Source organism: Protopterus annectens, chromosome 11.part0, assembly GCF_019279795.1.
Source record: "Protopterus annectens isolate FY-2018-M chromosome 11.part0, PAN1.0, whole genome shotgun sequence".
NCBI classification, from domain to species: domain Eukaryota; kingdom Metazoa; phylum Chordata; order Ceratodontiformes; family Protopteridae; genus Protopterus; species Protopterus annectens.
In genome coordinates, this window is record NC_056745.1 from 1,125,596,429 (window position 1) to 1,125,621,735 (window position 25,307).

Genomic DNA, 25,307 nt, shown 5'->3' on the forward strand with positions numbered 1-25,307 from the left:
AGACAAAAATAAGTGTAGAAGAATAAAAATATTTCAATGCATTGGCTGCATGACAGCTTACTTAATATCTAGATGGAAACAAAAGGTTGTGAGGCATGAAAAAATAAATTACTTTCTAAATACATTACTGGAATGCCAGCCAAAATCAAGTATAAGAAAAACCAGAAGCACTCAACTCAAACCACTTCTCCTTGCACTGCAGTTCTAATTATAATTTATATTCAGCTTTATTAAAGTACCAAGTAACATGCTGAAAGCAGAAATCTCTGTGATGCCCCCACTTGTAAAAATGTTTCTTATCCAAAAAAGACCTGCTGCCTGACGACTATCTACTTGTTTCATGAGGAAAAGATGATCAAAGTAAAAAATGAAAAGCAAACAAGAAACAAGCTCAAGATACATTGCTTAAAGGATTACTGTACAGGTTATGGACCACACACGATTGGCATTCTGTTTAGTTTATGGGTAAAGTCTGTAGAGATGACTGGAAGTCTCCAACAAGTGTAATGAGCTTTTTAAAATAATGGAATCCTGTCCTTTAATACCCAAGGCTTATACATTATCTAGTCAAGTATTCTCTGCATGGCAACAACAGAAAGGGTTTCAATGTTGGCAATTCTTTAACAGTATGCTTATTAAAGCTTACTTGCATCTTACGATCTCAGACAAGCTTACCTTATGGTCATTAAAGCATTGCTACTTAAACACAGAGCAACAGGCACTTTCTGAGTAATAAGCATAAATCAACAGTACAAAAATATGACAGAAACCAGACCGTTCTGCAAAATCAAGGACAGATGAAAAGCCACTGTAGTACTTGTGTCTACCTTGGATGGGGGGACACACTGCACATTTACACTGCATAACTACTCCTTGCCTTGCTTGGACACATCCAGAGTCACTACATGGGGGATAGGGTGCAACAAGTATGTCACAATTTGAAATGTCTCTGGCTGACTGTGATGGCCCTGACACATTTGTCATACCTCTCAACCTCAGAGCAAGAAATCTGGACAAAGCCATACGCAGATGTAGGACAAAGGCCCAAAAATAAGGACATTTTTTAAATATTGCTCTAATAAACTTAGAAAGATAATAGAACAGGTCTTGCATTAGTATGAATTTTCTGAAGGGTATAAAATCTGAAACTCAAATGTCTGTCATTATTTTCTAACTTCAGTCTTTAGTGATTTGTCACTAATTTGCCAAAAAACACAATTTTATGAAAAATGGACCAAAAATGTGATGCAAAAATATAAAATAGCCACACAATACAGCTGGGAACCTGTCAAAGAAGGGACGCTTTAATATTAGTACTGCTAACTTGAGCAGCTGACAAAATAAAAGAATCTACATGCATTTCAAGTAATCTATAACTTTGATTATTACAGTTATTTCTTAATTGTAAACCCTCCATGTTTTCTTCCAAAATTGCTATTTTGCGGAGGGATTATTAGGCGGAAGAGCAACGTTTTGAGCCAAAATCGGGGACAGTTGAAAGGTTGGCTATGCCTAATTCTATAAAGCAATTTATTTGCATGTACCTCTCAACCTGTTAATGCAGTAAATCTGAACAAGGCCAAATATATTGGGGGAACATATAAACAGTACTAAAAATTGCTCTTGTATAAATTGAGACAGTTGACAGAATAACAGTTCTTTTTAGCATGCATTTTTCTGAAGGTTATGAAGTCTGAAACTCAGTGTATCATTATTTAGTGATTTAATTCCTAAATGATTTGCCAGAAAACTACACATTTTATGAAGAACAAACCAAAAATTCTTCTTCTTCTTCTTTCGGCTTTTCCCGGTTAGGGGTCGCCACAGCGGATCACCTTGTCCGCACATTGAATGGCAGTGGAGTTTTACAGTGTCGAGTTGCCAGCCCGGCGCCCAACCTTCCACAGAAGGCACACTCACACGCACACCTAGGGCCAATTTAGAGTGTCCAATCCACCTGCAGCATGTCTTTGGGATGTGGGAGGAAACCAGAGCACCCGGAGGAAACCCACGTGACCACAGGGAGGACATGCAGACTCCGCACAGAAGGCACCCCAACCGAGGATCGAACCGGAGAACCTCTTGCTGTGAGGCAGCAATGCTAACCACTGCACCACCGTGGCCGCCCGAAGAACAAACCAAAAATAAGAAGCAAAAATCTATTCATTCTTTGAAAATCTGGACAGTTGGGAGGTATAGTTCAGCTGGGCCTGTCTGAGTTTGCTGCCCTTCCCCCCTGACAAAATCATGGTTGAATGGAGCCTCTGCAGCCATTCCAATGAACCATTACTTGGCTATTTCACTCCATTTACCATAAACACTAATGTGCATACTGCTTTACTTCTATGATGAATTGGACTTCATTTGAAAGTTTTATTTTGTACTTTACAGCACAAACACCAAGTAATCTGCTAAACAAAGCAATGCAGTCTCACAATGAAAACTTAGCATTAAAACTTCTCTGCCCTTGAAACTCACATTCATTGAAACAGCATTGAAACCCACATTCAAAGAAAATACATTTTGCCAGTGGCAGATAAAGATTAATTTTGGGCTGTTTTCAAATCATAGGCCCCTTGCATATGAAACATACACCTTCCTCATTGCACTAAATTATATTCCTTGTACAATACAGGGCATTTTAAATTTGTTTTGAACATTTTTCCAGTAAGCAATGAAACAAAACGCATGCACCCATAATGGCAAAACTGCCCAGTTCAGAACATTTATTATAAAAGTCTACTCAGACTTCCACAGTCCACCATTATCAGTAAATATGCACAATTCTACAGTCCATTATCAGTAAATATGCACAATCTCTGAAGAAGTAAAAGTCATCTAAATAATTCCACATTAAAGAAATCTGTAACTAATGAAGAGGTTGCTGCTAGCAAACACCTTTATGTTTCATGGTTTCATCGAAAAATAAAGTGGCTGTTGCCCCTCAGGAATAAATTGCCTATATTACATTAAAAAAATGATAAGCTAGTAATATTGCAAGAGGAAATGGATGGCAAACTGATAACAAACTCATAGTTAGTATCTTCACCAAGGAGAACATTCTCAGTACAGCAGTATCCACCCCTTGTGGGAGTAGAACCCACAGCCTTATGCATCAAAAGCAAGTACACAACCTGTTGTGCTATTAACAAGGCAAACCAACTTCACTTAAGCAACACTAAACTTCTGTTCCCCTGCAGCTCTCAGCTCCTTGTAAAATGTACTCAATACTCAACTGCATCTCAACTTCATAGCACAAGAAAACTGGAAAAAGCCAAAATGTATTTGGGGGGGGGGGGTCAAAAGCCCAAAAACCAGGAACACATTAAACATTGCTTGTATAATCTTGGAAAGTTGCTAGAATAAAATGCTGCGTTACCACCATACATTTTACTGCCAAGGTCCCTGTGCAAAACAGTCAGAGCAACATACCACTACGCCAAATCAGCTGCTTTGTAAAAGAGAGGAAGACTGAAACTTAAATCGCTATCAGTTAGTGAATTCAGTTCTCACCATAGCTGTCAACCTCTTAGTACAAAATACCTGGACAAACCCAGTAATAAGGGAATACAGCCCTCAAACATATTCAGTGAATTCAGTTCTTGCCATAGCTGTCAACCTTAGCACAAAAAACCTGGACAAAGCCAATAATGGGGGAATACAGTCCCAAAAATAGGGACAAATTTCAAATATTCATCTTATAAACTTAGAAAATTGCTAGAATAAAAGGTTGTGTTACTATGTATTTTCTGAAGAATATGAAGTCTGAAATTCAAATGCCTGTTAATTTTACTTCTGACGGAACAAAAACAATTTTCAGCAGAGGCCCAGGGAGAAATACTGTAGACACATGTCTTTGTAAAACGGCAGGACACCAGAGCAAATCCACACAAACACAGGGATAAGATGCAGACTCCACACAGAAGGCACCCCAGCCAAGAATCAAACCAGAAAACCTATAGCTGTGAGGCAACAATACGACCACTGCACCATCAAATATACAAGAAAATAAGCATTCAGAAACCTGAAGTCTGAAATTCAGATGCCTGTCAATTTTGTTTAACATTTGTTAATCAGGACAGTCTGACTTGGAACAAAAAAAAAACAATTTTCATCAGAGGCCCAGGAAGAAATAATGCAGACATGTCTTTGTAACATGGGAGGACACAAAAGCAAACCCACACAAACACAGGGAGAAGATACCGACCCCCCCCCCCACAAAGAAGGCACGCCAGCCAAGACTCAAACCCAAGAACCTGCAGCTGTGAGGCAACAATGCTACCACTGCACCATCAAATATCAAGCATTGCAATATTTACAAACCACAGATATTATGAGGAATAGATCAGATAAAATATGAGGCAAAAATCTGCAATTTTTTTACAAATGGTGGTGGGTAGGGAATTCAGGTCTTTAACACCTGCATACAAGGTACAGGGTTCAAGCCTGAGGTATTCCCTACCACACCACCATGAGTCTAACCACCAGTATATTGCACCTGGGGCATTTACACACACACACACACACACCTGTAGTCCATAACTCCAAAGTACGCATCCGAATGACCACCACTGCACATCTGATCCCTATCCAAAACCCGTGCAAATCTGACCCTGCCTGTTGCGAGATCTTCCCCAGACGAGACTGCAGTGAACTCCAATTGAGACCCTGCCCGTTGTGAGATCCTGACTGCTGATGTTGCAGTCCGACCCCAGCGAGTTCCCAGGACAGTCTATGCAGTTTAAAACTGCATAGACTTCTGGGAGCTCTGTTGTCCATGTTTCCCAGTCAGGGCTGCTGCTGAAACATCTGTGCATGCTCCAGACTGTCTCAGCTGCAGTGCAAAGTCTGTGAATTTAAATTTTTTTTTTCTATTCATTTCTTTTTTATTTTAAAGTTGAGGGGGCTGCAGTCCGGCAGTCCAATAGCACGGGCCACCCCTGGGTAGTAGTAGTCTGAAAGGAGGAGCCTTCTAGATACAGGGAATAAACAGTGTAATATGCACCAACTGCAGAGGGGTCCCTCACAGTTCAGCTGATATTGTGGGAACAATATCTGCCATTGTAAGAACTATAAGAATTCAAAGGAGTAAAGCTGGAGAAAGGTCAAAAGTAATGGCTGATAATGTTAAATTCTGTAACATTAAAGTGACAAACAGGCCCATCCCCTGAAATCCCAATATGTTTCATTAAGGTGCGAACTGACAATCAGCTGCCCAATACACAAATGCCTACAACGGAGTCATTTTCAAATAAAATACTAGTAGCAACCAACCCCCTGTAGGAGTGGCCCCTTTGACAGCAGCATCTTCCAACGGGCAGGTAACTGCCAGGTGGAAAACACAATGCATTTCACGTAATAGTTTGCTAAGGCAACTATAACTTCCACCTCATCCAGTCTCTCAAACTCGTATACCCTCTGAAGTAAAACTTGAGCTGGCTGTCTACATTTAGGGTGTGAAGTGCCCTTCTAACAGATTCTGCCCCCAAAAAAGAAAACAGATAGGTGAGAAGACTGGTTGAAGGAGAAATATGACAACATTTTTAAACAAGAAACCAGAGTTGGGCCTAAGAGGTACTTAGTAGTCTTCATGAAAGATCAGATATGGCCCACTGCAAACAGCCTAAAGTTCCAAGGTTAAACAAGCAGAGGAAATAGCCACCAAAAAGATTAACTTCATAGCTGTTGAACAAGCAGGCAAGTTCAAATAAAGGATGTGCAAACTGTCATTCTTGAAATTCCACTGTCAGGAAGGGTTCCTTCAAACATGGAAAAGATGAATAATCCTGTTAAGCAACTGTTTAACCAGCTGATGCTGGCCCATAGAGCTGCCATCTACAAGGTCACAAGGGGGAGAGATGGTAATGGTGTGCCTTAGCTGTGGAATGATTGAGACCAAAGTCATAAAGATGTTTCGGATAAGTCAAAATTACAAGTAAATAGAACACAAGACACCACCTCCACCCTACATGAATAAACTTTTCCACTTTGCAGAACAGGTTTGCCAAGCAGAAGGCTTCCTTATGGTTTCCACTGCATTAAATACTGTCAAGATCTAGTGTAAAGAGAGTTCTGAAACAGGAAGCATAGCCTGAAATGAAGCTAGCTGTAAAGCGAATCAAGAGAATATCACCTTGGCTTGAAATGGCATACATTCCTGTAGTGGAAAAGGCCTGAAAGCCTGACATTGCAGCCATCCTTGGCACAGAAAGGGGTAATAATAAGAGAAGGCAAAGAATCAGAGGAATAATAAAATCTGTACAGAAATCCCCCTTGCTAAAGAAGAAAGACCATCTCTACCATGAAGTGTCTATAATTTTTAAATGCTATTTTCTCAAACTGAATAATGTCAGTAACACTGAATGTGGAGCTTTTCTCCCCAGGCCTCCGCTGAAAACGGACCTGCGTCCAGTTGGACTCTCCCAGTCAACAAATGTAAGTAAATAAATAAACAAAAGTGCCCTTTGACCTGCTGGTCTCAGCAAAACAGGGGAAGGACTGCATTCTTCCAAAAGACAGGTAAGTGGATCCTTCAAGTGCCTTACTCCCAAAATGCCTGATAAGCAAGATTTATGAATTCCTGGCTTCAGGATATGAATGGAGCTGTGAATAAGGGAGTCTAAAAGTGCATTCCCTTCTATGGGACACTAGACAGTTATGAGACTTGATACTTTATGCCTACAGCCCAATGACAGACCCAAATACTTCCTCTGTACAGAGAGTATTAGTGCATGCCATCCTGTTTGTTCATGTAGCAGAGCACAGCAAGGATCTAACTACAGAAAAAGGGATATGATCTTACCTCACCATCCAAAGCTTTAAGAGCACAAAATAAAGCCTGAAGCTCCATCTAGACGGTATCAAACTCTATTTACAATGAAGATCATTTCCCTTGTACCATGGAGGTGATGTGACTACCCCAACCAGGACCAAAGCATACATCTTTATAATTCATGCTGGGCTTTACTGCTGAAAAGGAAATCCATAATGAGGTGGAAATTGTTCACCATTCCCACGACATTCAATAAAAATTTGAACTCAGCAAAACATCTACATGTTAGTGTAGACTCTGCAGTCACTGACACCTAACAGCCCTGGTACCAGGTAGATAGTGGCCACCATCAAACCCAGAAGGGTCTCAGCCTGAACATACTCCATGACCTCCTGGGCCCTGCCTAGAGGCAGGACTAAATATTAAAGAATGTCCAGTTCCACCCCAATGAAAGCACTCCTCTGAGATCAGTTCAGATGGGACCTATTTCATATGAAGGGACACCCCCCAAACCTGTAACTGTGGGAAAACAAAGGTTAAGAACACTACCAGTAAGACCCTCAGCAGAGCCACTATAAGTTAGTCATCTCACATGGATGGTAAATATCACTGCTTAAACACTTACAGGTGTAGAGGACAGAGCAGGCTATGCAGCACCGACAGTGATGATCTCCCCCCACAATAATGAAACAAAGACACTTCCAGTGTGGCTCCTGCACAATGTTACGTTAAAAATCGTCCATTAAGTCCAGTGATACCCTCCAGACACTTTGAACCTTTGCAGAGTTACCATTTGGTACTTAACATGCTAGTCAATGAGGTCCAGGATGGTATGGAAATCTTTCACCCACCCCCTTAAAGACCCTAAACATGTATAAATAAAACTATGGTCCCTTTCCAAAGGACGGAAAGCATCTATGGCCCCTTTAAGAATCCAAGTCTGGACTTTGCCCAAAAGCTCTAAAGAGATGGCTTAATGTCAGAGATGTACTCTTTCTGGAGAAAGACCTCAGAGATCTAAGACATGACTGACTATGACTATGTCCAGAAGCCAGCAGTACCTTGTAACAACTCTTCAGATCAGGGTGAACATGGGAAACTATCCCCCACCAACCGGACTTCTGCACTGTATTAAAAATATGGATGCTGGGTTTATGAAGCTGCCTTCCTTGATGATCAGACTCAAACACTTGAAAAGCAAGACCATGTGACTAAATGGAGACATCCTCATTTTGTGAAGGGAGGTTTCTTCATGCGAGGCTTGGCTGAAGAGGGACTGGTGATCAAAAGACCCACCAAAGTAGCCAAATTCCATTCACTCTTTTGCTGGTCCTCCACAAGCTTAAGTCCTTCAACAAGGTGGACCCCACCCCAAAGAAAGGGGCAGCCAATTTGGCAGTCCAAAATTTCCCCTTCCAGGAGGAAAACCTCAGCCATACCATTCATAAGCAGAAAGAAGCTGCTGTCCAAGCCATAGCATCAATGTAGGCAAAATTACCTTGATTCACATGGAAAGCTTCGAGTCTTCCATGACTCCAAAATAAGTGAAGGTTAAAAACTTTCCAGTGCTTGACCCACTAGGAAAGCAAGAAACCAGAACAGGTAGAATAAATAATTGCAGAATCTGAAACCCAGAATATGTCACATGAAAACACAATATAGTCATTACTGTCTACAGCTATAGACTCCTTTATCAGATGGATTGGTGGAAAGGTGCTGAAGTCTCAAAGACCTACAATGGGCAGTGGATACCACATAGGCAACAACCTTTGAATGCCTAGAGAAGATTTCACTGCCTGATAAGAGGAAGCCTGCCTGGTGACTTTACTACCTTTGGCACTCCCATAAGAAGATCTAGTAGGACCAAGAGATCTATTCCAGAGACTTCCCATACTCTGGAACAGACTACCTATCTATGTCAAACAGAGCTCCTCATTAGCACTCTTCAAGAAAAATCTTGATGATTGGATGGGAAATAGGAAATTCACCCCAGGGATCACTTCTGTGGCTCTGCTCGACAGGGGCAAAGGAAAATAATTTTCTTGGGTGGCGAAAGCCAGGGTACATTTTTGGCTATGCTTATATAGGCCCTAGGGCCAATAGCCTAGTACCTACCTATGAACCTATAAACCAGGAAAACAAGCCATAATGCAGAGTCGGTTGTTGCTCCAAATGAAATGCACAACCCTAATTTTGCAGAAGACATATGCCATCTTAGGCACAGAGGAGATGGTATATGGATGCTTCTAAATTACTTATCTGAAACCATCTAGTGCTGGTTTGTTATTTACTGTGCATCTGCTAGGTAGGGGAATTTTTTTGATTCATGTTTTACCTTTGATTTTTACTATCATAACGAAATGTGTCCGTGAGCTATAGTGTTATAAAGAGCATTCGATGCTTTAGTGTCACTAGCACAACTGGTATAGCAGGTCAGAGTGACTACTTTGAATTACTTCCCATTGTACAAGGTTAGCTCAGTGTATATAATTTAATTTTTATTTACACATTGTTTGTGCAATTCCTCACTCACTTTAACTTTAATTACTAATTGTTTTAACTTCTGTAAAAACTGCTGTGACCAATTGTGTTTTTTTTTTTTTTTTTTTAACTGTTTGAGCTGAAAATAGATTCTTTAAATGACTATGCCACTAACAATTTTCTGAAGCACAAGCATCTTACCAGTATGCCAAATTCTGTGTACTTAAAAAAAGTTAACACCTGACAACATTGGGGGACTTGTGTTCCTTATGTCAAAAGTTGGCCGATTTGCTTTCTATTACTAAAAGTAAATCTAGAATTACTGAACATGATTGCACGTTTCCAGCTGGCACAGCTTGGAAAACTGTTGTTACAAGTATTAATGACTGGGCTGATGCGATTAATACTATGCAAAGTGCAAGCAGAACACATTCAGGAAAGGAAGTGTCTTCGGCCAGTAAAGATCACTAAACCCCTATTAAACATGATTCTACTCTTGACAACTTTGGAATTCAGGATACAAGTATTCAGCAATCTGAGGATTCAGAGCATATAGAAGAAAATTAAAAAAAAAAGAAAGGGAGAAATACAGAGCAAATAACTAAGAAGAAAAATAAATCCAATAATGTCTACAATGCAAACAAAGTATCCATCAAAAAGGACACTGCTGCAATGATGACATTGTTCAATCACAAAACATTCAGTCTTTCTGCAAAGGGCAGACTGAAAGAAAGAAATCCAAACTGAACTTGGAAGGATTAAAGAATAATACTGCAAGAAATAGGAGGAGAAGAATGGAAATTGACATGACCCAGACTGTGGAAGCACAAAGGCAACTAGAAGAGAACGGTATGCTTGCAAATGAAATGTGTTGAAATCAGTAAAATTAATAAGACTCGTTGTCGCCTCACAGCAAGACGTCCCGTTCGATTCTCAGCTAGAGCGTCTTCTGTGGAGACATGCGTGAATGGGCGTACCTTCGTTGAAGGTTGTGCTTTAGGGCCGGCAACTCAGCACGTAAAAATCCACTGCCAATCATTAGCGGACCGGAGTTCCGCTGTGGCGACCCCTAATCGGGAAAAGCCGAAAGACACAACAACAACAATGGTAATGAAGATAATGTTTTGTAAAAACTAATAGATCAGACATTAGTGAATTAAAAGTGGGATATTCTTCACATTTGGTCAGAAATTACATATTACTAATTGGAGATTCAATTATTATAGGAAGTGATTACATCTGCAGAGAGCTAATGGACATTGTATTATGCTTTGCAAGAGCAAAAATATAGGATGCAAGTAGGACCTTAGAATACCATAAGGTAATGAAGTATTATTCACGTTGGTTCAAATGATCTCATCTTCAAGAACTCAGTGGCTATTAGTAGGGAACTTGCATCCCACTAAGATAGCAGAGCTTGTACAGGTAATGCAAATCACATACAGAACAGACAGTCAAGTGGAAATATGTAGTATGCCTAAGCTTAATTTTGGACATACATCTATTTAGATAGGGTGGTGTAAACTTGTCAAGACAAGGAGAAAAGAATTTTTGCAGCAGATATATTGCAATATTTCACAATCCAAAGAAAATTTTGCCAGGTCAGAAATTTAACAGTTCGCAGATAGCAAAATCTGACTTGTATGTGCTGGTTGCCAATGCCAAGAGCCTTAATAATAAAGTTTTTTTTTTGTTTTGTTTGTATTGGAAAATGCGCTACATTAGCATAAGACTGATGTTGGTATTGTTTTGTTAAACATGGTTAAAGAACGACGACTAGAAACCAGTTCTGTAAGGCTGTAAATGTTCTTATTGTAACAAAAAAATCTGGTGGAGCTGTTATGACAAAAAATAATGATTGTTACAAGACATCGGGTTACTACTGCAGATTGTATAACTGTGACAAGAAAGACATCCCTGGAACATATTACAATTGCTGGAAAATACAAAAGTCAAATGCTAATGGCCTAGAAGAATTCATATATGTTCTTGCATTAAACAGAGGAGGAAAAAATAATAGTAGCTGGGGACTTAAATTTACCAGAAAAAGACTGGAATAACAATTGTTTAACATTAGTACAGAAATAATTTATAATGTATGTTCAGGAACAATTGCTGCAGTTTGTACACAAACCTGAGGAATGGGACATACAGGACATTTTCTGTGCTTAAGAAATTATTATGCAAAAGTAAAATCTAAACCAAAGCACAGAATATTAACAAGAGACTACATGGAAGCAAAAAAGTCAATATGTAAAAATAACTGGAGTGATGCATTCAGTGGAAAGACTGCCAAAGGAATATAGCAAGTTTTGAAGAAGAAAAAAAAAAAATCAGAAATATTTTGAAGAAAAATTATATGAAGATATTGTGCATAATGGGAAGCCACTTTATAGACACAAGATGTGGTAGGAATAAAAACATATAAACTCTGTATTCTCAAATAACAAATAGATGTACTTAAACAAGTCTATATCACACTGCCGAACTTGTATAAGTTTGAACGATGTAATATCGAACCCAAAAGTCCGAAACGCAAAAATAGCAAAGCCACGGCAGATCGATTTTTTTCCCCAAGGAAAAAAAAAATCAGTGGGCTGTTTTTGGGGCTTTGCTATTTCCTCCACTGTGGTGCAATCTAGGAGTTGGTATATTTAATTAGGGGGGTACAGCCCCCCCACATTGGGGGGTATGGAGGGGGCGAAGCCCTCCACTTTAGTTTAGGGTTTATGTTGTCTTTTTTTTTTTTTGTTGGGGAACAGCGATTTTTTTTCCCTGGGGAAAAAAATCGCTGTTCTGTGTGTTTGTTATTGTGCGGTTTCAGACTTTTGGGTTCGATATTACATCGTTCGAACAAACTGGACCCAGTAAAACAAAGGGAGGAAATGGAATTGGTAATTATGATCTGAAAATACTTCAGTATGAAAGTACAGTTGCACAAGATCTTACCATAAAAGCAAATGTCCTTCTCTTCATTGTTGCAGTATTCATTACAATATGGATCCCCTGCCAAGGGCGGCCCAATATCCGACCAGCATATCAAAGCCTTTAGGTTACTTTAAGGTACGCAGTAAGTCACATGTACACTCCCAGTGTGTAGCGTAGGGCAAAAAGGTGATGTCCAGACATACCATCCTCAGAACTAAGAGCCCCAGAAAGAATGTCAGTCAAAGGAGTAGAGAGGTAACCAATACATCCAAAAAAGACAATGACTGTGGGGAGGAAGGATGGAGTTAATACTGCAATAATGAGAAGGACATCTACCGTTATGGTAAGATCTTAGACAACTGTACTACGTCCATCCAATTTTCCAATTCACTGTTGCAATATTCAATACAATAGAGAGAGTGCAAAAGCTCAGGAAGGACCAGCAGGGCTGTCTAGGAACCCATGAAGATTGGACCTAGCAAACCCAGCGCTATCTCTGGAAATTCCATCTAACTTGTAGTGCTTGGTAAATGTATGCATAGAAGCCCAGGTAGGTGTCTCAAGAATAGAGTTAGTATCCAAACCCTTGTAAAAGGCACCAGAAAAAGCCACAGCTCTAGTAGAATGAGTCTTCAATTCACACAAGGAGGAGGGCTCTTGCCATGAACAGAACAACAAAAAGAAATGGCTTTAGAAATCCAAAAATAAATATAATTTGCTTGGACGCAGCTAATATTAAGGACCTAGGATGAAAGGAAACAAAGAGCTGATAAGATTTACAAAAAGTCTTAGTTTTATCCAAATAAAATCTGAGCTGCCTATGCACATTCAATGTGTGCAGCACCTTCTCACTAGCAAATTATGGAGAAGGGGAAAAAGTGGGCAAATGAATAGACTGATCAAGAGAGAACTCATTCACCAGCTTGGGCATAAAAGAAGGATTAGTATGAAGGGACACCTGTCCTTATGGAACACTAAAAAAAGAGAGCAAGCCATAAGGGCTTGAGGCTCAGATACCAGGTTGGCAGAAGTAAGGGCTAACAAAAGTACAGTCTTCCAAGTACAATGCTGTAAGGAAGCTGAAGCTGCAGCCTCAAAAGGAGCCCAAGTCAAATTTTAAACAAAATTAAGATCCCAGTTAGGAGGAACAGGCTTCCTGGGAGGCCTAATATGAAGCACATCTTTAAGAAATTGTTCAGCTTTAAATCTAGAAGCTAAAGGAGGTGATAAAGGCAGACAAGAAGAGATAGCTGATAAGTGGGCCTTAACAGAAGAATAAGCCAACCCAGCACTGATCAGTTCATACAGACAACAAGAGAACCAAAGAAACATCCACAGAAAGTGGATCCAGGTTACAAGAAAGACACCAAACAGAAAACCTCTATCAACTGGATAAGTAGGATGTCCTAGCAGTGGGTTTCCTAGCCTCCCACAGGACCCTATGGATGTCCTTGGAAAAAAGGTGTCTATGTGGAATCAAAATCCTATCACTCACAGTGTCAGTTTTGGACAGGTGGGGATGGATAAGACATCCCTTGTCTTATGTGAGTAGGTCCACCCTGTGAGGTAATGTGTGATGCTTACCCTTGGCTAAATGCAGAAGAGAGAACCAATGCTGTCTCGGACAAAAGGGAGTCACCAGCAAGATTTTGGGAGCATCCTGTTGTATTCTGAACAGGACATTTGGTATGAGGGGAAGGGGAGGAAAGGCATAAAGAAACATCTCATTCCAAGAAAAAGAGAGCACTTCCACTTTCCAAACCAGAGGACCTGGGACTCCTGGCACAAAATAGAGGAAGTTGCCTGTTCAGAGGGAAGGCAAAAAGATCCATTTGAGGAGTACCCCACTGGTGGACAATGTCCAGAAACACATCCCTATGAAGCATCCATTCATGGGATTGAGTTATGGACCTGTTCACAGAGTCTGCCACAATGTCCTGACCCGACGGAATGTAAACTACCTGAAATATCACTTCAGCCTGGATACCTAGTTCCCACACTAGGAACGCCAACTGGCAAATATAAGATCTCATTCCCCTCTGTTTGTTGACATACCACATCACTGTGATACTGTCTGTAAAAACCTTAAGGGGTCCAGCGGAGAAGAGAAGACAAAAGGCCTGAAGAGCCAGGAGAAGAGCTCTCATCCCTTTGACTTTGACGAGACAAGCAGACACCCTGCACCTTTAGGAAGCCGAGGGTTGCTCCTCATCCCATATCTGAAGAGTTTGTGAACAGCTCCTGATAGGGAAGAGGTGGTTCAAAAAGAAGCCCTGGAACAAGAGCCAACTGCTGAATCCACCACTGACGTTCCAGCTTGAGACATGGAAGAAGAGGACCTAAGAAATCGAGGGGATGAGAATGCTGAAGCCAAACTGACTTTAGAAACCACTGAAGTTTTCTCATGTTGAGCTTTGCAAAAGGGACAATGGTGGAGGCCATAAACCTCAGAACTCTCAGAAATTCCCTGACTGTTACTGAAGCCAGAGGAAGAAGGGACTGAAAGAAATAAATGAGAGTTAGGGCCTTGGGAGAAGGCAGGAATGCCAGTGTTTGGATAGTCCGGATCCTGCACTCCAAAAAGACATGTTCCTGTGAATGAGTCAGAAAGGGCTTTTTGAAGTTTACAGCGAACCTCAGGCTCTGCAAAAGGGAAACTGTAAAGTGAAGATGTTGCAACAAGATCTCTGGAGAGGATGTCTGAAACAGGAAGTCATCCAAGTAGGGAAAGACAATCACAGAGCAACGCAACTGGTGAATACCCTTGGGGAAGTAGAAAGGGCAAAGGACAAGCAGAGAACTGAAAATGCCAGGAAACAATACAGAAACAAAAACTTCCTGAAAAGGGGATGAATAGGGATATGAACATAAGCATCCTTGAAGTCCAGGGATACTAGGAAAGCCTGAGAAAGAAGCAGAGGGAACAAAGTCTGAAGGGACAACATCTGAAAAAAGGGACCTCCAGAAAGGTGTTCAGGTGAAAGAGGTCCAGAATAGGTCTCCAAGTGCCTCTTTCCTGAGGACCAAAAACTTTTTGGAGTAGAACCCCTTTTCCCTTTGGGAAACATCCTGAATAGTTCCCCATAGTCAAAAGATCCTGAAGCACCCCTGGAAAGGAGGCCAACTTACTCCTGAGGGGGTTGAGGAATGCCCATGAAAGGAGGAAGAGATTTCCAGACCATGAAATACCCTAAGTGGATAATTCACAGAACCCAGGAATCCTGAGTAGCCTTTTTTTTTTCTCAAGTGATTTTTTTATTTTTAATAATAAGATAATGAGTGATACATTTTTAAAGCATAGCTGGTAAACAGAAGATTAAACAAAATGAATAATATACAATATATATATAATGGCCTGAAAAAATAAAGGAACTCTAAATATTACCATTCATAATAGACAAACAGTATAAAAGTAACTTTCAATGTTTCATTGAAGAGAGGCAGAATCCTTTTGTAGTGTCAGAGATATAACTTTCTTCCAAGGATTGCTGATGAAAGGTTTGGAATAAATCCTGTGTTTTTTTTTTTACTTTTGTTTCTTTAAATGCTGCTGACAGTTTCTTTAGTTCAGTTAGGAATAATACAGTGAGATTAGTTTAGCATTTTTTCTGCAACTGTGAGATTATGTCCTACTGTGTTATTTTTATATTTCCTGTGACTGAAACTCTATTGTTTATAGTAAGTAAATATTAAGTATTCTCCTGTTTTCTACTTCATTATCCATTATATTAAATATTATATAACTTTACATTGTGGCTGATCTTTTAGAGAATACTTTTAACATCTTCAGAGTACTTGTGCTTATTTTACTGACACTGTGGCCACTCTGATGAACCTTACTGCTTTGGCCACACTCTACCATTTATATCAGTATTAATTTGACACAGTATAATTGGTTACCCTTTGTAAGGGCCTTAAAGTATCTGGCTGTTGGCAGCAATCTACCTTGTAGTCTGGAGAAAGGGCACACACTGTGTGTGTGTGTGTGTGTGTGTGTGTGTGTGTGTGTGTGTGTGTGTGTGTGTGTGTGTACATGTGAAAAATCAGATATTTTAGTGTGTGTGTCAGATACGTGGAAATGGGACATAGTGCTCCAAGGTGGTGTTGTTTGGGATCTGGAGAGACAGAGTCCAGTCCCAGTGGAGCGTCTTCCCTATGTGTTCTTGGGGGGGAAATTATGCTTGATGCAGACAGCTGCATTTGAAATACTGTGTAAATCAATTCCTGATTTTACTGACCACCTGTCACTGATGTCAGCGGTGAGAACTGGGGCTCCTTGACTACTATGGGACTAAAATGGGAATGTCGCATATTGCTGTCAGAGTGGTGGGATTTTAATTGAACTTCAGTAGACTGTAAGCAGTTGGTACTACAGAAGTTTGTTCTTAATCATTGTGCAATAGCTACTCCCCACACAGACCTGAAAAGGAAAAACAGGCCAGATAAGGCAGTGTGGACCCCAGCCTGCGAGCAGGCATTCCAAAAGCTTAAAGGGGTTTTGGAAGGACCCCCTGTGTTAGCCAGTCCAGATTACAGCAATGCCAATGCAGATGGATTCTCAATGTGCAACTATATAGCCAAACTGGAGGCTGAGCTCTCTCAATTCAGTACTGGCAAGACCAGTCAGGAGGAGAAGGTAACCACGCACACCACAAACCCAATCTCACATAGAACTATCACAACAGCAAACCAAACACATAAACACACAAAAACATACTCGGAGGCGCTGATTAAAAATCTACCAAAACAACAGAGGTCTCCAAAGCAGACACCCAGGCAACCACCACCTCAAGACATAGCACATGCAACACATAGTTCACAAAGTCAGTGTGCTAAACAGTCACAGCCCTTAAGGCCAAACAACATGCCAGACACACTTGTAATAGGTGACTCCATAGTCAGACACACTGACGTCCCGCTCACCAGACTGAACAAGGAAAAGGTCACAGTAAGCTGCCTGTCGGGAGCTAGAATCCGCCACATAACACAAGCACTCAGGTCACTCCACAGCAAGTACAAATATGACTCAGTCATTGTACATGCGTGTGAACGACCTGAGACGCCTCCCTGGACTACATGAAAAGAGACATAGAGGAGCTCTCTGATTATGTAGCCCAGGCTGGTATGACCCTGACCCTGAGCAGCATCTTACCCTCACCAAGAATGATGCCACAGTACAAAGACAAAATAATCAGTTTTAACAATTGGCTTAATTACTGGTGTCATTCTAAGGGGATCCAATGTCTGTCTGCTTGGGATGACATGCTTGACAAGCCACGCTGCTTCGCAAGGATGGCTTGCACCTGTCACCCTGGGCTTCCGGATATTGGCCAAGGCTCTTGCCACCCCATAGTGCCTTTTAGGCAAGGCTCAAATGACAAACCTACCTCCCTAGAAAACACAAGTGGAAAAAACTAAGAGTAATGCTGCTCAATGCCAGAAGTCTAAACCTCAAGATGCACGCAAGCCCTCCTCAGTATGGAGAACATCGATGTCTGTGCGGTAACTGAAACCTGGTTCAAGGCTCCTGAGAGCACCCCAGCACTATCAGGTTTTACCTCATATCATGCTTTCCGGCCCCAAAACTTGGACCGAACCACAAAAGGAGGGGGAGTATCCATTTTCATCAAAGATACCCACACCTCCAGGTTAGTGGCAACGCACAAAGCATCGGAGACTATCCAGGTGCAACTAACCATAGGCAAAACTGCCTTACAGTTTGTAGCACGCTACAGACCACACTCTCAAACTCAGGAACCCCACACAGCCTTCCTGAAGACACTGGAGAGTATGAATGTCTCTCCAAATACCATCATTTTGGGAGACTTCAACTACCCAAGCATAGACTGGGAACATTACTCAAGCCCCAACACCCTAGCCCAAAGGTTCCTAGAATTCATAAACTCAAATGCAATGGAACAACTAGTCACCATTCCCACAAGAGGAGACAATATACTAGACCTGATCATCACAAACATGGGGACAAAACTCCTTGGTAAGATCAGACCATAAATTAATCTCACTGGAAATCCACATCCCGCCCCACCCCTGCACAAAAGACCACAGTGAAGAACTTCTCAAAAGCAAACTTCACACTTCTTAAGACTGAAGTGGTATCCTTCAAGGCCCCTGGGCCAGTGGAAACCACAACCCACACTGCTGAATCCTTTGCAAATGCCTTCTAAGGGCACCTTCAAGAATGCATGGATCATGCAATCCCAAATAAAACCAAGACCCACTCCCCAAAGGCAGGCACCGGTCTGGTGGACCCCAGCCATAAACAAACTTTACAACAGGAGGAGGAAGCTACTACATGACAGAGCAAAATCCCTAAAAGGGAAGGCGTCTCTGATCAGTACTAGCAAAAACTACGATCACTCATAAAATCATCCAAGGCCAACTTTGAGAGAAAAATCGCAAAGACAATCACAAGGCCTTCTTTAGCTATGTTAGAAACCTGGGTGGAAACTCCCAGATATGCTCAGAGTTAGTCCAAAATGACACAAAATACAATGAACCCACTGACATTGCCAACATTCTGGCAGACAGGTTCAGTGCAAATTCTCCTCCCTCCCCAAAGGAGAAATAACTATCCCAGCAGAGTGTAGCCTCCCTAACATCTCAGATGCCAAGGTGAGAGCCGCCTCTCTAAAGCTAAAACACAGCATCAATGGGACCGGATGGTGTCCCGGCTGTGTGCTACATGAACTCAAGAGGAACTAAACCCACACATAAGGCTGCTGTTTAATCTTAGCCTTACTACAGGATCAAAGAGTGGCGACGGCAACAGTGGTCCCACTTCACAAAGGCGGTGCTTCTACGGACCCTGGAAATTACATAAGCTTGACGAGCCTGGTCTGCAAAGCTATGGAGAGGATCATTATGGAACTCATAAACAAAGACATTGGGGACCTACAGACATTGGATCCTACCCAATTTGGCTTTGTCAAGGGCAGATCCTGCCTTTTGAACTTGGTCAATTTTTTGAAACAGTCACTAAGGCCATTGATGAGGGTAAGGCAGTTCACACAGCCTACCTTGACCTTGCAAAAGCCTTTGACACAATACCCCACTCGGGCATCATAGACAAACTCACCAGCTTAAATGTAAACCCATATGTCACAAGATGGGTTGCAAACTGGCTCAAGGACAGAACCTACAGGGTCAGAGTTGCTGGAGCTATGTCAGACTCTAAGCCAGTCACAAGCGGTGTCCCACAGGGCTCAGTCCTGGGACCCCTCTTGTTCGGCATTTATTTTTCCAGGTACAGGCAAACATAGGAGGATTGTGGCTGACAAAGTTCGCAGATGACTGCAAACTGGGCCATAATTGATACTCCAGCAGACACAAACATCCTTCAGAGAGGCCTCATAGAAACGGATAATTGGTGCCACAGCCATGGCCTTAAGCTGAACGCCAAAAAATGTATAGTCATACCCTTTGGGAAAAACAAGGTACCGACAAATTACCACATAGGCGGTAATCCATTGGAAGAGGTAATCACGGACCTAGGGACCCAGGTTGACAGTAACCTCTCATTTGACACTCACATTGCCAAAGTGGTTAGGAAGACCTTCTATACTGCCCACCTTATCATGAAGGGTTTCACATCTAGATCAAGAGAGGTCATTGTGCCCTGTACTCTTCTCTTATCAGGCCAATGATTGAGTACAATGCCCCATTTGGGATGTATCTCACCCGACACCTGCAGCAGTTGGAAAGACCCCAAAAGTTCCTCACCAAGAGGATAAAGGGTCTTAAACATATGTCATATGCTGCCCGACTGAAAAACTCCAGCTCTATTCAGTGCATACCGCCTACTCAGAGGTGATCTGTGCCTGACGGTACAAGGCCATGTCCAATCCTGAATTAATGGACATGCTCCACCTCAGAAAATCCAAATCCATCAGAGCCACGAGAACAAGTGACTTAAACCTCAACACAGAAATAAATAGGACGTGCTGGAGGGACAGATTCATAACCCAGAGGCTCCCTACACTCTGGAACAAAATCCCAGTCCATGTTAGGCAGAGCCCCTCACTGACTCTATTCAAGAGAAATCTCAACGAGTGGATGGGAGATCGTAGGTTTACCCCGGGGGTCATCTCTGTGTCACTACTAGACAGAGGCATAGTAAACTACACCCTAAAAGGGCGTAGTATTCTCATCCTAAGGGGTGGTGTAAGCCACATACACTCTGGCTAGGCTTATAAATGCCTTAGGGCAGATAGCCTAGTACGAACCTATGAACCTAAGTCTTAAAAGGGGGAGGGGTGTGACATTGTTGGGTATTGCCAGCTGTACAAGGAGAAGTAAGACCGTGAATGTCTGCCATATGCCAGCATGGCTGGCTGAAGTTTTGTAAACAATCTTATGTCATTTGACTGTCACACTTGTACAGATGAGCAATCTTTAACAGGAAGGGATAGGGGAAGATGAAGAGAAAGAGGAATGTAAGCTCAATAAAGTGTTTGCCAAAGGAAACAAAACCAACTAAAGAGGCTGCCAAGGAGAAGCTGTTTAAAGATTTTTTGAGCGCTTTCATTCTCTTTATTAATTTAAGAACTTCTTCAGAAAAAAACACCTCATGCTATCCTGATTAATTTAAAAGGATCCATCATGAATCATATGTTGATTTAACCAATCACATCCCTGTATGCTAATTGATCACAATCTTAATGCTATAGCAATAAAATTTGTATGTAAAAAGCTAATACTCCTAGTAAATACAAATATAATTAATATTAATTCTTATTTTTAAAAACCAAAACCAGATATTAAAAAACTAAATATCCATATGAGAGTAAATGTATGTGTGTGTATATGTAATATTATTTATTGACTAGGTTTGTCCGACTGGGCTACAAATGCCCATTTTCAGCAGAGGCCGAAGGAGAAAAGCTCCAACAGAAAATAGAAATTTTACATACTGAATACATATAGAAATACATTCCTCAGTACCACAGATTACTGCATTACACTGCCACACATTACATTCATCAGTACCACACATTACTGCATTACAGTGTCATAAAGTACAGTTTTGTACCTACCATAAATGTAGATCTTCGAGTGTTCACACTGCTGCAGTCATCACACTTGGGTAATCCTGCCGTCAGGCGGTCCCCGCAGTCGGCCCAAGTTCCAAAGTCTTGGTCCGGCGTCGGTTGCTGTCGCTTCTTCCCTGACGTCAGTGCGCCAGGGGTATATTAAGAGGCATCCGACGCCATTTTCTTCAGTTTTTCTTGCTCTAGATGTCAGGTGCCCCCTAGCAGGTGGGCAATACATATTGCCAATGAAACAAGGACAGAAAATACAAATAATACCTTCAGTTATAAGCAAATACACCATCAAGGTTGTATCAGATAGAAAGGTATAGAAAAGTTCAGCTAGTCCAGAGGGGATGGAGGGAGGGTAACCTGGACTGCAGCATTGTGAACACTCGAACATCTACATTTATGGTAGGTACAAAACTGTACTATGTTCATCGTGTTACACTGCTGCAGTCATCACACTTGGGTTGAATCCCAAAGCTAAGGATGGGTGGTGGAGTTGAACATGGTTTGGAGAAGCTAGTAGGCCCTGCAGAACTGCAGTGGCAAAACCAGCTCTAGTCTTAGAGTATAGGGGTAAGTAATAGTGATTGGTGAAGGTGTGCACTGAACTCCAAGTTGCAGCTTCCAAAATATCCTCGGTTGGTACCCCCCTGAGAAAGGCTGCTGATGTAGCTGTAGCCCTGGTGGAGTGGGATCTAATGCTAGCAGGTACCGGTTTCCCATGATGTGTGTAACAGAAACGTATACAATGTCCTATCCATTTTGAAATGGTCTGTTTTGAGATAGCTTTTCCTTGTGACCCTGTAGCATAGGATACAAAGAGCTGGTCAGACTTTCTGAAAGCCTTAGTTTTATCCAAGTAGTAGCGTAATTGCCTGTGAATGTCCAAAGAGTGCAGGAGTCTTTCTCCTTTGTTCTGGGGGTTTGGGAAAAAGGTGGGCAAATGAATGGTTTGGTTTAGGGCCACATTGGATACCACCTTTGGCATAAAGGAAGGGTTAGTCCATAGAGCGACTCCGTCTTGATGAAAAATGAGGAAAGGCTCCACTGCCATTAGGGCCTGTAGCTCAGACTCTTCTAGTTGAAGTTATAGCTAGTAGCAGGGCAGTTTTCCATGATAGAAACTAACTCGGCTGAAATAGCTGATTCAAAGGGCTGTAGTGTAAGCTTTTCCAGAACAAAGTTGAGATCCCAAGTTGGTGTTGGTGCTCTCCTGGGTGGTCTTATGTTCTTAGCCCCTCTGAGATACTGTCTTAGGAGTGGATATGAAAATAAAGGAGGATCCGTCTTGTAGTGAGCTGAAATCGCTGAGGCGTGGATCTTAACAGATGAAAAAGAAAGTCCTTTGTGCAACATCTCAGTTAAGTATTGCAGAATCTGAGGAATGTTTGGAACAAGGGGATTTTGGGCTTTAGCCTGGTTCCAGGCATAAAATCTTTTCCATTTGTCTGAATAGGCTTTCCTGGTGCTGGGCCTCCTGGCCTCCAGAATGACATCCATAACAGCTTTAGATAGAGGTGTTGTCTGGTTGTTTAGGTAATTTGCCATGCAGCCAGATTTAAAGTCTTGAGCTGGCTGCGTAGAATCTGATTGTTTTGCTGAGTGAGCAGTTGAGGAATTTGGGGTAAAATCCATGGTGGGCCGTGGGTCATGTTCCTTAGTATTGGATATCAGTGTTGGCGTGGCCAGTCTGGAGCAATGAGCATCATTTGTGGTCTGTCTAATCTGACTTTCAGCAGCACCTTTGCTACAAGAGGCAGTGGAGGAAAGGCATACACTGTTAATGTTTTACAACTGAATGAGAGGGCGTCGACCTTCCAAGCTGGTGGGTGGAATGTCCTTGTGCAAAATTTTCGAAGTTGGTAGTTTTGGGGGTTGGCAAACAGATCTATGTCTGGGCGTCCCCATTTCTGAGTTATCATTGCAAATATTTGTGGATTCAGTTTCCACTCGTGGGGATCCATGATGTTTCTGCTTATGTTGTCTGCCAATGTGTTTTTCTTTTCTGGCAGGAATTGTGCTTGTAGTTGGACTTGGTAAGTCAGTGCTGTGTTCCACAAGATCACTGCTTGCTTGTATAGGGGGTAGGAGTGTGCCCCCCCTTGCTTGTTTATGCACCACATAACTGTGGCATTGTCTGTCTTTATTAGAAGTTGTCCTGGATGTAAGAGGTCCTTGAAAGCTGTTAGGGCATTCTGTACAGCTAGCATTTCTTTTTGATTGATATGCAGATACCTTTGATCTTATGTTCCATTTGCCCTGAATGTACTGTCCTGCCATGTGTGCTCTCCAGGCATAGTCCGATGCATCTGTTGTTATAGTTTGCCTGGCTGTGGGCAAAGTGAAAGGCTGACCCTTGTTGAGGTGACATGCCTGTGCCCACCATAGGAACTCCTGTTGCTGTGTTGTGTCCATACGCTCTTCAGGTACCACTGTAATTTCCTCATATGCAGTTTTGCAAATGGTATTAGGAGTATGCAAGATGCCATGAATCCCAAGGCCTGCAGAATTTTTCTTGCAGGTAGTTGGGTCTTTGTTGCCATCATTTTGAAATATTGAGTCAGCTGTTGTTGCTTGCCTGGCGTGAGATGAGCCATCTGGGCCGTTGTATTCAAGCTGGCACCCAGGAATATAATGTTCTGTGAGGGCACTAGATTTGATTTCTTTTTGTTTACTGTGTACCCTAGGCAACTTAAAAAGTGTTTGACAAACGCCAGATGCTTTAAAAGAATGTCCTTGCTTTCTGCTTGAAAAAGGCAGTCATCCAGGTATGGGTATATTTGAATTCCTCTTTGTCTGCAGTATGCAATTACTGGTGCCAGGCATTTTGTGAAGACCCTGGGTGCAGTAGATAAGCCAAAGGGCAGTGCAGAGAATTGATAATGAGTTGAACCTGCAATGAAGCGGAGGTATCTTCTGCAATTTTGTCTGATAGGGACATGCAGGCATGCCTCCTTGAGATCCAACGTTACTAGCCAAGCCTTCTTGCCCAGCATGGGAAGAAGCTGCTGTAGTGTTAGCAACTTGAATTTGGGTACTTGGAGATAGGTGTTTAGAATTGAAAGGTCCAGAATGGGTCTCCAGGCTTTGTCCTTTCTGGGGACTAGAAAGAGTCTTGAATAAAATCCTTGTCCTTGCTCCTGTGTAGGCACCTGTTGAATGGCTCTCATGTCCATGAGAGCTGTAATTTGTTTTTGTGCCTCTGCCCATTGATTTGGTGGCAGGTTTGGCATTCCTTTTATCCTTGGCAAGGTGTGAAAGTGGAATCTGTATCCCTGTAAAACAATGTTTAGGACCCATTTGTCTTTTGTAATGCTGTGCCAGTTGTCTGCAAAAAGTGATAGTTTTCCCTCCCAAGGGAGCTGCCAAGAGAGATTTGCTTGGCAGTCTGAGGGTTAAGTCATTGTGTTTGGCTTGGGGCCTGTCTTCTCCTCCTTTCTGGGTAGCGGCACCCCATTGGCGAGGTTTATAAGGGCCTTGTGGCTGACCTCTGACCCTTGGGCATCTGTATTTGCCCCTCTGTGGTCTGTCAGATGCTGGAAAGGACCAGTTTTTTGTTGGTCAATTTCTGCTGAACCAAGGGGTTTGCACCTGTAAAAAATCCTTGACCGTCCGCATAGATTTTGCCTTATCCTCCATTTTCTTTAAAACCTCTTCTGCCTTCACACCAAATAAAAACATCCTGCTGTAAAGGTACATCCAATAACTTTGCTTTAACATGATCAGGCAGGGTTTGTTCTTTTAACCAAGCATGTCTACGTATGACAGACCCACTCACTGCTGCTCTACAGGAAGCTTCCAATGAATGAAATCCACATTGTAAAGTATGTTTGCCCACCTGTTCAGCTGCATGTAACAGATCCTGCATTTCCTTGAAATCAGGCCGCTCTGAATGTGTGCTCATTTTTGTTTTAATTGAGACATTAGGAATTGCTGATATTTTAGCATGTGAAATTGGCAATTTAAGTCTCTCATAGTTAGAGTAGCTGAGGTGTATACCTTCTTCCCCCATCTATCTAGTGCTCTGGAATCCATTTCAGAGGGTACAAGATTTTTAGCAATGGAGGCCT

At 41.9% G+C, this 25,307-nt stretch overlaps 1 protein-coding gene across 1 annotated transcript in view; it reads right to left on the reverse strand.

Moving 5' to 3' along the window:
* Window positions 1-25,307, reverse strand: part of SLC37A3 (solute carrier family 37 member 3) — a 737,607-nt gene that overhangs the window by 350,847 nt on the left and 361,453 nt on the right. The window lies entirely within an intron of this gene.